General features: G+C 26.3%; 1 long non-coding RNA gene across 1 annotated transcript; it reads left to right on the forward strand.

The window, feature by feature from the left end:
* The first annotated feature begins 2,229 nt into the window (after positions 1–2,229).
* Positions 2,230–18,038, forward strand: LOC136979113 (uncharacterized). The gene is made up of 2 exons (XR_010881341.1): positions 2,230–2,441; positions 17,991–18,038. It is a non-coding gene; the product is annotated as an uncharacterized lncRNA (long non-coding RNA).
* The last annotated feature ends 272 nt before the right edge of the window (positions 18,039–18,310 follow it).

An 18,310-nucleotide genomic window follows, 5' to 3' on the forward strand; every position in this document is an offset into this window, starting at 1 on the left:
TGCTCTTAACCTTTTCGAATATAAATTCTCCTTTTACATATCAAAGAAATGCTCTTTAATTATTAACTCGTATTGATAATTTAAAGTTTTGTGCCACTTAGTAATGTAGATCTAAAGTTAGTCAATAGAAAAGAAGATTAAATTAAAGTAATTGAACTCATACTTAAAATATCATAAATTCTGTTAAAAAATTAAAGTTAGCAACTATTATAGGTTTTAGCCTTATTTAAAATTGAAAAATTGCAGTATAAAAATTACATTTAGCAGCCATTACACGTTTTTTTTCGCGTATTCGCTTTGACGGTTCTAGTGGTACCCGTATCCCAGGTTGAGAAACTTTACTGTAAGATGTAATAAAATAGCGGTTTGACACTTAAATATTAAATAAAAGCTTCGATTATTTTTTCTAACTTAAATTTTCATTTTTTGTTTCGTTTCTCGCTATTTATATACTTGAAAATATCTAAATTATAAGTTTTTAAAATTGATTTTATATTTATGACGTAGCTTAATTTAATCTTCATAATTTATATTTTTTCCTTTCATACTTTTACGAATCGTTTTTATTTCGATAATAATTATGATCTATCAACCAGAAATAGGAAGTGAACATATATAATATATTGAGTATATTCTCTTTTGAAGATGCAGCAGTCGTCTGCATTAAACTGGCGCCATCTGTTGAAAATAAATTTTACTATCTATTCTTTTTCATAGTTATGAATAACAGATTATTAATATCGATTTATCTACTATTTAAAGCATTATTTTATAAATATTATTATTAATAATCTATTTTTAGTTATTTATAAACGAATATAATAAATCCATTTCAATATGTTAAAATTAAATGTTTATATTTATTTATTCCTACCATTTTATTATTTATTACTTTTAGAAATAATATTTTAGATATTGCGTAATATTTTTAAATAAACTATGCGGCTATATAACGCTAAATTTGTTTATTATCACTCAATACCACGATGGCTTCAACCAGTCTATATTCTATAATCACATAAAACATAGGAAAAAAACTCTCCATGTGGAGTAATAACATAAGTAAAATTTATAATAGATTAAAGCTCGTTGCTTTTTTTTTATTTATTACATTTTATACAGCGATTCGCTTATATCATATAACCATAGACGAATTTTCTCAGGCTCAATTGTCACGATGGTTAAACTTATTACATTTGTCTTTCTCGCAGTTTCTAACTGAAATTCTTCTGTTTTTTTAATGATTATTTATTAGGTTGTTACGATATTACCCTATTATATATATATATATAAACAATATTTAGGCCTACATTTAACTGATAAAATAGCGATGATGAAACAGCGCAGCTAGCGTTTGTTGGGATGTTTGCAAGATGATTCAGACTTTTTATCATCAACAATAAATATTGATAATATAGAAAAAAAAAAAAAAACTTATATTTAAAAGTGGAGAATTTAGTATATTTTACTATTTATTGGGTATAATTGCTATTAACAAACAGTTTTTTTTTGTTTTTTTGGAATTGCCGAAATATTAACGAATTTCGGCAATCTTAAAGAAAACGTTTCTATATATTTGAGGGAAATATTTTATATTTTAAAAGTATAGCTAAGGAATATAGTAATTAAGGTATTATATTTCAATATTGAACCACAAAAAACACTACGAAGAACGTTTTCCTATAATTCTATATTTACCGGTAACGTTTTCGCTTATATACTTAAAAGCGAAAACGATCGTCGCAATGTTTTTGTGCTTCAAATTTTGTAAATTAATATTAAAAATTGTTTTTGTTAAATTTATATCAGTAAAACTTTTGTTTTCGGTATTTCATAACGTCGTGTTTTATGATTTACATGACATTTCGGGGTTATCGTTACAGTTCGGAATGTGATTAGGAAGCGACTTATGCGTAAAAAGATAATATTAAATTAATCTTCACATCTCTATAATAACAAAAAATATAAAACAATTAAACATTCAAAGAGGAAAACATTCAATTATAATACATTTCGTTAAAATATTTGATGCCGTCCGATAAGTTTTTAAATCGGATTTTAACCGACAACAAAAAATTATCATTCAGGTTTAAACATTTGAATACTACAAAATTAATTTTATAATGCTGGAAATAAACAAATTCGATTATTTATTTATTTTTTTTAATTGATGAATTTCGTTAATAACCAAAGAGTTAGAATAATGGCAGACGATATTAAAAGGGGGTTCGAGATTAAGACGAGATTGGCGAAGGACGTCGGGATTGTGGCGTGACGACCGCCATGTTGAATTAACGGATTTTGTGTAGTTGTTTTTGTTTTGGATTTATTTTGGTGGATCGCGATAAACTATTAGTATAAAACGTCACATGAAGTATTTAATGGGGAAACTACCCCTTTCGTAACCTTTTGGCACGTTTTCTTGTATAAAGAATGGCAAGGTAAAGAAAAATCAGACATATCAATTAAGCCTAACAAAGGATTCAGTTAGGGAATTTTTCTATATAATGATTTATTTCAGTTGGAATTTTAGTACAGAATTAATTACAGATATTAATTATAAATGATTTTTATACCTAATAATTAATATTGCATGTATTTTAATTTAATTATTATAAATCAAATGTAGTCTGAATGGGGAGTTTGGAAATTTTTTTTTGTAATAAAGACATCCCCAGTTCAAATTTCATTGAATGAATGTAACCATTTAATAGTGAAACAAAGGCCTATAAAGCAATAAAATTGGCCTGAACATTGTAAAAAAAAAATAATACATCATCCTTTTTAATTCATTCAATTCTTTATTCATTCATTACATTTAAACATGTTAGTGCAAGGAATTTCCCTACAGGGATTTTTAAATATGAATCAAAATCCCTGTAAGAATTTTTGATTGTGATATAATTAAATGTGGATTTTGGCTTGCATTTAATTATTATAATTTTCAGAGAAATCTTTATAAAAATATATCCTGTCATCTATTTGGATGATAAATTTGATGTTTTATCAATTGATTAAAGAAATTGCTTGATTTTTGAATAAAAAAATAAGCATGCAAATTTTCTATTCTCTTAATTTGGTAGGTTGGCGGTGCTCGAGCTGGCCCGCAAACATTTGACACGCTGCTTATAAATGATAGGAATGGGCTTGCTTTTAGTATATTTAGTGGCCATCCTATCTATGAATGAAGTGCAGTTTGATTCACCAATTAAAAATTTGGGCAATATTACATTAGATTTACAGTCTAAGTGTATTAATAAAGGGACATTTCATTGTGACACATGTTAAGTGTATTTAAATGTAGATTGTGAGTCATTAAAATAAAAAAATAATTGTATTGTAAATGTTTAAGGGAAATTTTGGTATTTTTTTTAAAAGTTACATATTTGGATCATATATTTTCTGTTTTATCGATTGTTTTCATGTGTAATTTGAACAAAAGCTAAGTTCTGTTCTCTTACCTCATCTTAATTCATTTTTTTATTTATTCTTTACATGTTAAACAGTTAAGAATACAAGAAATTTTTAAGAGCATTTCTTTGAATGTATTAAACTTAGATTGTGATTATTATAATGCAATTGTAAGGTATTAGAGAAATTTTTAATATATATTCTGTCAGTTATTTGGATTATATTTTTTAATTGTTTCATTGAATAAAAATAAAAAATTCGTTGATATTGAGGTGGTTTTATGTGCAAATACTTCATTTAGAATCACGTCTTTTACAGTAAATAATTCATTCATTAGATATACAATTTAAGCTTGTAAATATAGGAAATTTTAGTGCATTTAATGTATTTAAGCTTAGATTTTAATTAATTTTTTTTTTCAAAAGAAAGTAAATTGCATTTTTAGAAAGATTTTGATTAAAAATGTTTTTTGTGTTGAATTATATTCTGTTTACCATCATTTAATTTGTTGTTTTAATAAATTATTATTGATAAAGAATAGCATGAATTAAAAGAAAAATATCCTATGTTAACATACAGAATAATTAAATTATAGTATTAAATACATTTTAAATGTTTTTAAATATAGATTTTTGATTATAATTACTGCTTGTATTTTAATGAGTGTATTAATTTATTTTTTAAATATTGGGTGTCAATTATTTGGTTCATACATTTGTTTAGTTAACTTATCAATTGCGTAAAGTAATTTAATTTGATGTTGGAATAAAAGTAATAGTATATAGAATAATAGTAAATAAGAATATAGAATAATAGTAAATAACATACTGTAATACAAAAAATTTTTATATATATTAAATTTATTTTATTTAGTATAGAAAAATAAGAATTAAATAAATAATACAGTACAATAAAAATTCTAAAAAAGTTTGAACATTATTTAATAATAAAAATGTTCAGTTTTTAAAATTATAAATATAAAATTTAAAAAACTGAACATTCATTATTATTTTTAATAATATATTGTTCTATTATTATTATTCTATTGATAAATTAGCCTTTTATGTATGTGAAAATCAATAGAATGATACAAAATATGAATCATTAGCTCATGAATATATGTAAATATCAAATATTTTCTGTTTGTTGAATAAAATAAAATGTATATGTATAATTATATAGACCATAAAATTTAAAAAATTTAAAATTTTATCACTTTTTGAATTATTTACAGTTTAACATTCACTATATCTCATAAAATTCTCAGTATATAAAATATTTTATTTACTTTTTTACATTTATGGCATTTGGTAGCTATCTGTCATAACATAACATATAATAATATATACCTTATTAAAATCAATGAAAATGATATAGGTGTAAATAGAAAAAAACAATTGCAAAATATGTGTGTTATAGTTTTATATAGTTAGGGAAATTATAGTTTTAATTATTATAGAAAGATTTGGAACAAATACATAGCATTTTTAATCTATAGCAGTGGTACCTAAACTTTTCTGACTGTTGACTCCTCCAGGGATTCCTTGACCTTTTATTGATCCCTCTGTTCTTTTTTGCAAATACAGTTAATAATATCTGGTGAATCAGTATTAATCCACACACTGTTTTCACAGAAAGGTACACTTATTGTCCAAAATTAGAACACCTGAATTGACTTATATATACATAATTCATTAAATTGTCCATAATAATTTTTAATGAACCATTTTCAGTCAAACCCCAAAAATGCCTTATCAACCTTTGTATAATTTTAATCTTATACCTGTACATTTATAATTTGCTTTTTATATTATTATTACAACTATTTATAACAAAATTTCTTTTTTGAAGTGGTTTTTTTTTTTCTATGTGCAAATGCTTGATTTAGTGACATGTCTGTCACAACTCACAACAAACTTCATTTATTTAATCCTTTAACTCATGAGTAGTTCATGAGTTAAAGGATTAAATAAATGAAGTTTGTTGTGAGTTGTGACAGACATGTCACTAAATCAAGCATTTGCACATAGAAAAAAAAAAACCACTTCAAAAAAGAAATTTTGTTATAAATAGTTGTAATAATAATATAAAAAGCAAATTATAAATGTACAGGTATAAGATTAAAATTATACAAAGGTTGATAAGGCATTTTTGGGGTTTGACTGAAAATGGTTCATTAAAAATTATTATGGACAATTTAATGAATTATGTATATATAAGTCAATTCAGGTGTTCTAAGTTTGGATTAATAAATGTAAACTATATTTTTATAGAATTATCTGTATAATTAAAGTTTGGCTTCTGCTTTGATATTCTGACTCAACAATTTAAATACAGATGATCCAAATTGAGTAACTAAACAATTTTATTCTGCTAAATTTAGAACTTTGTCTAAATTAGAAATAAATAAAAAATTAACATTGAGGTTTGTATTTTACTAACAAAACAATGCCAATAATTTTTAAAAATCTAATTCATTTTAATTCTTTTAATATAATTTGTTATTTTAAGACATACAATATGCCTTTAGAAACATTCAGTACTATTTGCTTAAGGTTATGAAGGTGCAGTTATAAGTTTTTGAAAATGTTGATTTTTTTGGGAAAAAATTAAATGTTTTTTATAGATTTATGTAAAAATTAAATGTATTAAGTATTGATCACACTTTTATGATAATTGGGCTATAATTTGAAAAGGTTGTAGAGAGACAAATTTCCACTGTAGTTTGTCTGTTTATCCATCTGTCTTTGCTTAATCTTGGAGTGGAGTTATATAGATGAAAGACGAGACCAGATATGGAAACCTTAGGGACAGGAGGCACTGATTAAATATATATGAACTGATGAAAACCAAGAGTCATGTTATTTTAATTCAAAACTTTTCCTCTGAAAATAGTTAATAGATGACCAGCATGACTATTTTTAAAGGAAAAGTATGATGTACAGGGGTAAGACACTATTAATTTGAGGTAGGGAGCATATATTTTAAATGAAATAAATTAAAAATATGATTAAAAATTGCAGCCCAGCATTGTGATGATGCCACAATAAATAATTGCTTGTAACTAATATTGACAGTACTAAAGTTTTGGTATCCATTGGCAATAGAGAGTTCATATTACACATTCAGATATCATACCACATGTAAGTGCATAAGAGAATATCATTTAGAGTGTTTACATGTAACACATCACTCAATAAGTCTCCGGTCTAACTAAGAAAAACAATTTTTGGTTAAAGTATACCTAGGTAACCCCTATGGCTGCACTTTCAGAATCTCGATAGCATTTGCGATCATAAATGCAAATTTTTTTTTTTTTCGTGGGCCCAAGGACGCACATTCTAACTTAACCTAACCTATTCTATTCCCTAATAAATTACCAATAATTTGGTAATTTATTAGGCAAATGCTATTGAGATTCTGGAAGTGCCGCCATAGGAGTTACCTAGGTACTGTACACTTCAACCCAATTTTTTTTTTAGAAATTTGACTTTATTCATCAACATACTCTCCTTTAAGAGTGATACATTTATTCCAATGCTTCTTTAACTTTTCGATGCCTTTTTTTTTGTAGAACTATTTGTCTTTGCTTTCAAAATAGGCCTCAGTATCGGTAATCACTTTTTCATTTGAGTCAGCTTTTTTTGATGTCTACAGAAAGCCAGTAGTCACTGGGAGCCAGATCTGGACAGTATGGTAAGTGAGGAAGGTGTTCAAAGAGTAATTCATTCAATTTAACCATCATTTTCGTCGACTTGTGACATGGGGCATTGTCTTGGTGGAACCTCACTTTTTTCTTGATTTCTACACTCAATGATCAGATGCCATAATTTTGCCAGCTGACTTTTGAGTTTTTGGTCTCTTTGGACAACTTTCACTGGATGCTGTCCACTCAGCTGATGATCTTTTTGATTCAGGTGTGTAGTAATGGATCCATGTTTCATACATTGTCACATATCAATGCAAGAAATTCTTTTTATCTTGCCTGAACAGCTCCAAACAGTGCTCTGAATCGTCGGACTAAAAATCACCAGACCAAAAACAACGTGTTCTTGGTCTGGTGTGAGCAAACACAGCACCCACTTCGAAAGCAACTTACGCATGCTTAAATTTTTGTGTAAAATTGTAAACACACTACCTTCTGATATCTTTAAGGCATCAGCTATCTCATGCAACTTCACTTTACAGTCTTTCAAAACTATTTTGTGGACTTTTTTTATGTTTTCCGGAACAACTGTCGATTTTGGGAGACCAGAGCAGTCAGCATACCAGTCAATAATAGTTGATTTCCCTGGTGCAGTGTTTCCATAATGCTTATCAAGCCATTGTTTGGCTTCAACAGTATTTTTCCCTATCAAAAAACAATGTTTACTCAACACGAAATTCTCTTTTATCCATTGTTTTGAAAATTAAAAAACTGGGGTCACTATAACCACTGTAACCTGTAAACTAATTGTTAGAATGTCATGAAATTTTGACACTGATTGTTTAAGGTTGGTACTATCCAGAAATCATATGGGTCTGTCAACAGTGTTGCCATATATGTGTCAGATTGGAGACTTATTGAGTGATGTGTTAGTATGACATTGAATGTACCCTGTGAGCCTCTTATCCTTGGAGACCAAAATTTAAGAGGGTTTGTTTTCAGTAATATCAAGGTCGTATAATATTACAACTAATTAATTCAAACCAGTACCTGTGAATGCTTTCCCGGTTATATTGTAAATACTATTAACCATTGTAAAGCAGCTTTGGTTGATGAATTAATTTTTATTTGTTAGAATATTTTAGATTTAAAAAATATCTAATATATATAAAGAAAAAAGCTTTCTGGCAATTGTTTGACTTTATTAAAGAGGAAAGTGTATTAGTTACTTTGTCCTTTATACATTTCAACACATTTTGCTCAAATGCAATGAAACTTTTCAGGGATCATCTCATTCAGGAGGAGGTTGCAACTACTTTTGGTGAAATTAACTTCAATCCCTTGCCCACAAATTAGGCTTCCCTTTCTATCTGACCATTGGAATGGTGGCATTTGAACAGGAAAATTACCTAATACAAAGTTACCAGCAAGCACAAAATTAATTTTTAGAGGTTTTTGAGGATGTTGAGTTTAAGTATTTGGTCTATTTTTTGTGAAATTTGATTGGTTGGTTAATTACTATTTGATGTTAGCTGCAAATATTATGTTACAAAGTTAACACCAGAAAAAAATTTAATGTTTATTATCTTCTTATATAGGAGGAAGTCAATGACTATTTTCTGTTGTAAAATATCAATTCCTGTTTACCTGATCAATGAAATTGTCCCATTCTGTACCATCTGAATATATGTTGTCCTTGCATTCTTGCAAGTACAACGTATATTCAGATTTTCTGGGGTGCTGAGCCTGAATCGTTGATCCGTTTGTCTCGTTATCTGGTTGTTCATTTGTTTTTATTTTTGTTAAAAGAATTTAAATAGGAATGACCTGTATTTTTCTTTTTCAAAATAGGTTTGTCATTTTTGTTCTGTTTTATTAATTTTTTTCTGTATTATAATTTATTTAATACTTTATGATAAACTTGACAGTGGCAGGCTAAAATAATCAAATACTTATGGTTTTTATTTTAATGTCTGTTATTTTTACTTTACTTTTTGTCCAAGTAATGCCAGACATATCTGCTAGTATATTTATATTTCTCAATCATTTAAAACTGAATGAAACTTTCTGAATGGAGATATTATATATTGCAAAACTATTTTGTGAGAAATCAATGGAAGTAAATATTATTAATTGAAAAACACAAAATAATATAGGAACCTGAATTTAAAAATGTGCATCTTTATAGTGTTGTGTATTGAAAGTTTATTATTACATTTATTTAAAAGTATTAAAAAATAACACAGCCATTTTTTTAAAAATAAATTATAAAATTACCAAGACAATTTAAAAATCTCTTGGAAATTTTATAATTTATTTTAAAAAATGAATCATAACAGAACCATATTTCTGGGTTATATAAATTATTATTTTTTTGATCATTTTAAAATAAAATAACAGTTTGAAGGTTATATATTGTTTTATTTACTTTTTTCTTAAACAGCTGCGATTCAAAATTTTAATGTGTAATATTCTATTATGGAAATTGAATTCATTACAAAATAAATAGTGTTATCAACATTTCACATACTTTTATTGTTTACATTGCATTTTACTTTCATTGCTATACTTGTTCTTCTTCAGTTTTTTTTTATTCAGCATTGTTATATACATCACTGGTTTGTATGTGGCATGCAGGGAGCTGCCATACTGATATGGCAGCTTGTTGTACAATGATATGTAGCTAATGTTCATGGGTTATTGTGTTTTTATGGTAGCCTGCTTACCTTTGCTAGACCGTCGATGCAAGCCATCAGCCATGTGACCCTCCCCATACAAATTTCTGGCTACATCCCTAACATATATATATATACAGTAGAACTCTATTATCCGGACTAATTGGGGATGAAGGTAGTCCGGATAATCTAAAAAATAATAATTGATAGTGAAAGACATGTACTGTACAAACAGTATGAATAATTTTTGTCTAGTTTTATATATAGCTTCAATATTAAATTATTTTTTATTAAGAAATTCAATTAACGATTCTTGTTTAAAGCTAGCTGTTCTTTTTGAAGCTGCTAAATCGCGAATACTTTTAACACACATAAGTTGTCCTGAGTTACACTCTTCTTAGCTCTCAAACCACTTCATGGTGACATCTAAGCATTGAAAAGCTTCAGAATGTGTAGGATTAATATCTCTTACTTCGCAAATCTCGTCTTTGTCATCTTGTTCATCTGAGGCAGATATTTCTTTAATTATTTTCTCATCATTCAAAATTTGGAATCCAAGATCGTTCGCATCACAATTTAACCACTCGGTTACATCTTCTTTGTCACATTCAGCAGATATTGAAATTTGTGCTATTGCTTCCGCAATGTCTCCTATACCAGTTTCTACTGTGTTACTGGAATTTACTAATGGGTCTTTTCAAAATTTTGTTCCCTGCATTCCGTCACATACGTACAAGTGTCGCAATTCGCCAAGTGCAAGTCATCAAATTCGTACAATTTTTGTTTATTTTGAACAATCCGGATAATCGAGGTTCTACTGTATTATAAAATTATAATGTTTGTAATTACTAAATATCACAAATATTATAATTTTACGCATAATATATATAGAAGTGAAAGTAGAATACGTTGTAAACAGTAAAAATATATTATTGTTTTGTAACGATTATGAAACTCAATCATGGCAGATGGGATCCAAATATTTGATGTATATTATGAATGAGCATGTATTATAAATTATTATATCACACAATGGTAATCTATTAAAATATATAAACACAATACATTATAATAATGTATTGTGTTTATATACATTATTATTATATACATTATATACATTATTATAATAATACATTATAATAATGTATTGTGTTTATATATTTTGTAGCTTTTTTTTTTATCTGGAAAAAAGTTTCAGATGCTGGAAATAAAGATTTTAATGTGAAATTTGAAGTCAAATCAGGTATTATAAGCAGTTTTGCAGTGTATTGCATTGTTCATAGTTATCAGTATTCAATTTTTCTTAAATTTTATTAGATTGTAAGACTTTTATGTAAATCATGGTATGAAAATTAAATGTAAAATAAATATAAATTAAGAAGAGAGTTTATCTGATATTCTAGCATTATGTACTCTATGCTTTAAAATTATTTCTGTTATGTTTGATTTTTAAGATCTGCATTATCTTTAAGAACATAAATTTTCCAGAAATGTTTACTTGCATTTTTTTAAATGTTAGTAGAGTGTAAACATATCAGTTCAGTTAAAGATAACAGTATCTTTTTCTGTGTGTATAAGATTTTTAAAAATGTTTCTATGAGGTATGTGTGCATGTTTTTGAATCATTCCATATGATTTTTTTTCTAGCCTCATTTCAATCACTTTCTTTGTTACTTAATAAGCATTAATTTAATTAAAAATAAATCTTAAAATCTTGTAATTTTGTGTACAATTCAGTTACTATTTACTTAATGATAAGGGAAAAGATTTGTTTAGTCTTTCTATAATTAACCAAGTCATTAGTGTAATTATCATTATTATAAACAAATTCATATACATTCAAGATATGTTGTTATTGTGTTACTGTTTCAAATTAATGTTAAAATTGTAGTAATTATTTTACTACTCATATAATTATTAGGGTAGATGTACCAGTTCTGGCCAGAAAACAAATTTAACTTAAAAATATAATCACCATATATTCAAATCTGTCCAATAAAAGTTTGTTTCATTTGTGATTATATTTTTAAGTTAAATTTGTTTTCTGGCCAGAACTGGTACTACACTGGCCAAAACTGGTACATCTACCCTACTATTACTATTTAGGCCTATATTTAAAAAAAATTAACAATTGATTTTTTGTTTTTAAAAAAAACAAAAACTAATAGATTCTGTGATGAAGATTTAATAATAATAATAATTATTATTATTTTTCACTCTGTCTGTATAGTATCTTAGCATTATTATTTTTGAAAATTTATATAATTAAAATAGGACCACATCATATGTAGACTTGCCACATGCTGTTTCAGATTTACATTGTTGGTAATCCAGAAAAATAAATGGCAAATGCATAAAATAAAAATTCTTAACTGAGTGCTAAATCTGTGCCATTTTTAAGGTACTGAATATAAACTTTGCAGGATCATACTCAGTCACACTTGTTCTTGGAAAGCATTGCTGTGACTCATTTAAAAATATTTTTATAACTTTTTAATTATTCCATTCTTTCTTGAAGTGAATAAGTTAATGCAATATTTAATTATAGAAAGACATAAGTGTGATGATGAGACTTTAATATCGGATAATTCATGTACACCTATCCCTCGATTTACACGGAAGATAGGTTCCTGAGAAAAACGTGTAAATCGAATTTGTATCATTTTGAATGTAAAACCGTGTAAATCGAAAAAGTATGCAAAAAAACGCATAACTTCGTTGTTTATTAATTATGAATTTTTTTCAATTTTTTGAAGGTACATAAATCAAACAAAAATATTGAAAGGCAAAAAAATATATTCTTTTATTAATTAAATACAAAGTACAAAGGAACAAAAAATAGAATCTGAAAGATTCATAAAAATGTAATGTAATTGTGTAATGTAATGTAATGTAAAAAATGTAATTAAAAATAATGTAATCGTTTGTTACTTATGAATATGAAAAATTAAAATTTTCTGGTTTAAAACTATGTGCAATGAATGCAACTTCATGTGTATGGGGGAGTACCCTATATCGGTTTATCGGTTACTATTTGACGGATTGAAATAAAACTGTCACCTAGTATCCTAAATATCAACTACAACATATAATTAAGGTGGATTGGAATATAGATGTAGATTAGAGTTAAAAATTGTTCCTTTTGATCATAGCCAGTTTATTTTCTTCATTTATTTTTTAAACCGTGTAAAAGCGAAAACGTGTAAAAGAAATACCGTGTAAAACGAGGGATAGGTGTACTTTTTTAGTGTATGAAGTTCATTCACAGTGGGAGGGGGAAAAATTAGAATAATTTAAAAGAATGAAGTTAAACTATCACTCTTATTAATTTTATTATACAATGCAAAATAAACTAGATTCTACATTTTATATTTTAGTACAGTATTATCTGTTGTTTGGGACTAGTAATATTTTACTAGTCCCAAAGATATCCTAGATAATTGTGATAAAAAATAATAATAATAAATTCTAATGCAGATCTAAAGTGAATGAGAAACAAAAATTTGTATTAAAAGAAATTAGACACATTTAATTTTGTAAATGAGCTTTTTAGTGTAACATGTTTCATCCTTTGTAAAATATCTAGCTCAATGCTAATGACACATGCAAATGGTTGTTGCCATCATGTCTTCTACAATATAGAATTCTGAATTAACAAATGGATCTACTTTTATATATTGTAAGAATGCCAAACCTTTTCTTCTAGTGCAAAAAAGTTTTTTGAATGGACTGCTCATTTGTTTCTTTCATTACAAAGTGTATTTATAGAACAGTTTTCTTAGTTACAAATGCCATTTAAATTGGTAGGATTATAAGTTTTCCACATGGACTTTTTTGTTTTTATTTATGATATAATGATTTATATAAATAAAAGATATAATGATATCTTGTGTTATATAGCTATTTATATTGGCAATGTTATTGTTTTCAAAACTGTTTTAGGTTGAAAACTGGCAACATTTTATAAAAAAGTTTACATCTGATCTGTGTTTGAACTGTTTTATTGATCTTATGTGTCATGAATAAGATGATTATGATAAGTTATAAAGGAAAGGATTTATAACTAGGAGGAAACATAGATAATGGAAAGAATAATGTCAATAATAAATTTTAAAAATAAAATCTTTATGGAATGACAAAGAACATGATTATATATTCAATACAGAAGATTTTTCTGCAAATTGTTACAAATTGGCACATGTCCACAAACTGACTCTTTGAGATGTATTAACAAATATAATCTAATGCAGCCAGAACATTAAATTGGTTTGATTTAATACTTTTCATTTGGTTTTCTATTCTATCTAGTTGTTGATTGAGCAAATAGATTTTGTCAAATAATTCAGTTTCTCACAAAATTTTGGTGCCACAAGAAATTGGCATTTTGCAGACTTACAGACTGTTAATTTGTTTGATCTTTAATTTTTTTTTATAATTCTGGTAAAATATTTAATATTTAGTATAAATGATAGATTTATTCAATAAATTGCAAAATTATTTTATTTTTTCTGAGTGGTAATAGCTTAAAATATAGTTTATTTTTTTGACATGAACATATTAAATAATTTAAATCAGTAATCCCAAAGTGATCATTAAGAAATTTTGAGGTTGAAAATCAATAGGGGTCAATTGAAAATGGTTCATTAAAATTTTTTAGTCCACTGAGTTATGTATCACACAGTTCAGGATGTCATAAACTTTTGAAAGATTTATTAATTATATTATTATTATTGTTGATGATATTGGCAATAAAAGAAGAGAGGAATTGATAAAAGATCAAGGAATCCATGAATGGGTTGACAGACAAAAAAGTTGGGAATACCTGATTTAAATTATCATTTGGTGTAGTTGTTTATATGGGAAGTCAGACTATCATTTGAATGTAAATTGTGTAGGTATAAAAATGCCTAAAAGGAATTTAAACATTTTTCATAATAGTCATAGATACAAAGCTTAATATATTTAACAATTATTTATTAATCATTACATGTGCTGTACTGGGTAATTATTATTTTTTTTATAGTGCTGAACAAACCTCATATGTATTGCATAAAAACTGCTCTTTTAATTTCAATTAACATGCATTATCATAAATAATAATGATTACAGGATATTTACTCAAAAAAATTGACATTAAAATTCATAAAACATGAACATTCATACTCAAAAATCTGGAATTGCTAAGAATAATGTCTTAACATACTATTAGATTGGCAGTATGTTTTTTCATCATTAACTAATTAAATAATATAACAAACACTTTGATCACACTATCATGATATAACAAACACTTTGTTTTGAATTTGATTTAAAATCTTGAAAGACTATAATAAATCGATCAACCTCATTTAAAGTGAAATTAGAAATATTTTAATAAACACACACAGTTTTTTATCTTGCATTATTAATTTGTTTAATTGTATGGAAAGCTATTAAAGTAATTACCTGTTACTAAAAAACTTGTCAGCTTATTTAAATTATACTAATTAGTAATTAATATGGAGTTGATTTGGCTTGTGTTTCTTTTCCATTCTACATAACTTGTCACCTGTCAAGTAACTGTCTGTCTTACATAAATCAGTAAATTTAACAGAAGCATGTGGCATTCTATGAGCAAAATATTGAAATAGATAATTTTTAGCTATTAGAAAGCAAATTCTGACATGTAAAGGATTTTAGAATGTGTAATTAATTGATAGTCATTTAGTTAATTTGTATTCTGTTTATTTAATTCTTTACCTATAATTTTAGTTTAAATATCTGATCTTTACAAGTAAGCCTTGTAATTGCACTTACATTTTTTATTCTCTGTCAAATGCTAATAAATAGAAAGCTGAATGTAATTAAGATTACAACATTTCTACATTGCAGTATATTTTAACCTGGATTCAGATTTCGTAATTGCTGACAAGCATGGGTTGTGATTATAGCTGTACTTATTTTAGGAAGGGAAAAATAAGTTGTGTTGACAGCAAATTTCCACATAAACAAGTTGTGAATTGTAAAAACCAGTGTTTCTGTAAATAAAAGTATTTATCACTGTATAAAGTAGTGTTACTGATATATATTCCAGAGTAAACATAACACAGTTTAAAAGTCAGAAGCTTTTTATCATTTACAGTATTGGCCCTGAAGTCATAATTGTGTGTAATAATAAAAGTGTTTATCGTACATTGATTTCTGATTATGATAAAATCTAAATATTATAAAGATTATATATATTATATATATTGTATAACTGTTGCAATAGTAGAGTATTGCTTCATTTAATAAATATTTCTTTTGAAATTTACTGAAACTGTCAAAATCTGTTACTTTCAGCTTAAAAATCTTAGAAATGCTTTTAATACTCATACTTTCAAACATTTTGGCTTATCAAGGATAAAAATGTCATTAAAAACTTTGTAGAGTCTGCAAATATTAGAACATTATGTGCTCGATGATTCAAACCATTTCCACTGAATGCCATTATCTTAAATGTACTTTACAGAGCTTATATAATTTTTTTACTCATGTTCAAGAGTTTTGACTTATTAAGAAAAATCAACAGCCAAATTTATTCTGTATTTTTCACTGTTATCATTTAAAATGTATTTTAAAATAAATAGTTTGTTAGATAAATAAGTTATTAATTATCTTCAGTATAGGAATTTTTATGATGTTACCATTTCATAGATTGACTGCTTAATATTAAACATAAATACATCTGGATTATTTCTGTTTTCTAAGTCTATTTTAAATATTTAAAAAAATAAAATAATGAGAGAGTTAAAGTTTAAATGTGATTTAAAAAAACAATTCTGCTATTACCATAATTTTTACCTTAAAGTTTTGTAAAATTTCCTTTATCTATATAATTATTGATTTTAATATTCTGAAATCAATGTACGAGTACTGTCATTGAACTTACAAGTTCAACTGTAAACCAGTTTTGTTTCGATAGAAAGAATCCTACACAAACCTTACAGGAAATGGTTTTTAGTGGATTTGGCGAATCTTTGATATTTTGTAGTTGTGTGATTATGCTCTAAAAATCTCCATAGGCATAAAGTCAAAAAGCAAATAGTTTTTGAGTTATTGAGTGTCTGAGATGTAAAAATAGTATATAATTTAAGCACAAGTTGTGAAACTTCAAATCTCCTTTGTTTCAAAATGTAAAATGTTTTTTATAGTTATTGATGCTCAATACATTATCTGGTGGAAAAGTTATTTGTTATGCCATATAAGTAGTTTGACTCTTGTACTTTTGGATTGCTACTGCACCAATAGGTACAGTGTGCTCTCTGTGAGGTACATGGACGTCCTCACAAGAAAGTCACTTCACCAAAACATGACGATGAAAAAGGAACTCTATGTAACATATCATTTTATATTTTGAATATTTAACTACCAATGATAAGAATATATGTGTATAATATACATCATTATATACATACATTTCTATCATTGTATTTAAATATTCTCACTTTCAGCTTTTAAGCAGTTTAGGTTATTTTGCTGTATTACATTACAACAATAGCAATTTATATGTTTTGATTTTACATTCAAGAAAATGCTTTTGTCAATTTCAATTTTTCAAAATGGGAAAAGTAGTAATAGAACTAGATTATTCTCCTGGATATAATTAGGACAATAATTTTAATTTTGATATTTATGTTTTATTATTCAATTGTTATTGTACAAGTGGAGCCAATAGGCTAAATGCATATTATTCAATTGGTGTGTTTCTAATTCCATAAATCTTATATTTCTTTATTTTTTTTCTTGCTATTTTCTGTTATGAAAAAATACACAATGATAAAATTTTAGTCCTTGAACATTTATTTCCAGTTTTACTATTAAAAAATGTGTTGCTAGTACAACAAAATAAATTTATATGCTTTTACAATTTTTTGTATTATTAAATCACATCATTATTCACATTCAAAACTTTCAGAAAATATTTTACAATTTACAAACATCAAATTGGCACAATAGTGGTAGAAAGAGAGGCAATATTACCATGTTTAACTCTAAAAGTATTTAACTTGTAAAGTATTTGAACAATTTAATCTGTTTTCTATTTTAATTATATTGTAAATTAAGTTGAAAGGCTATTTTACTTACCTACATTAAACCAAATGTGAAGTAAATGTCAAATTCTTAACATTATTCATAGTAGTTGAGTACAATAGTATATTTCTAAACGTAATAGCATTATATTCTTTTCAGAATTAGTTTTCTTTACTTTTTACTATATAATACTTTTTCAATTACAGTCAGTGGTCCAACAACTCAGCAATTGGTCAAAGCTTGCAACACTTGCAGAATAATAGTAATAATAGCCAACAACAAAACAATAATGCTAGTTCAACAAAAAATTCTACATCCAGCAGCAGCAACAGCAGTAGTACTAGTAGTAGCTGCAGTAGCACAAAAACGTGTGGAGTTACATCACCCATCAGTACGGCAGGACCAGAGCCAATTGACATACAGAGAACTAAAGAACTTGAGGAATTGCTATAGCAGCATGGCTTATTTGAATCTGATATGGAGTTAAATCATAAATAACATTTCAAATTTAATATGAATTTAAAAA

Source organism: Centruroides vittatus, unplaced genomic scaffold (genome assembly GCF_030686945.1).
Source record: "Centruroides vittatus isolate TY-2023 unplaced genomic scaffold, ASM3068694v2 contig_579, whole genome shotgun sequence".
Taxonomy (NCBI): domain Eukaryota; kingdom Metazoa; phylum Arthropoda; class Arachnida; order Scorpiones; family Buthidae; genus Centruroides; species Centruroides vittatus.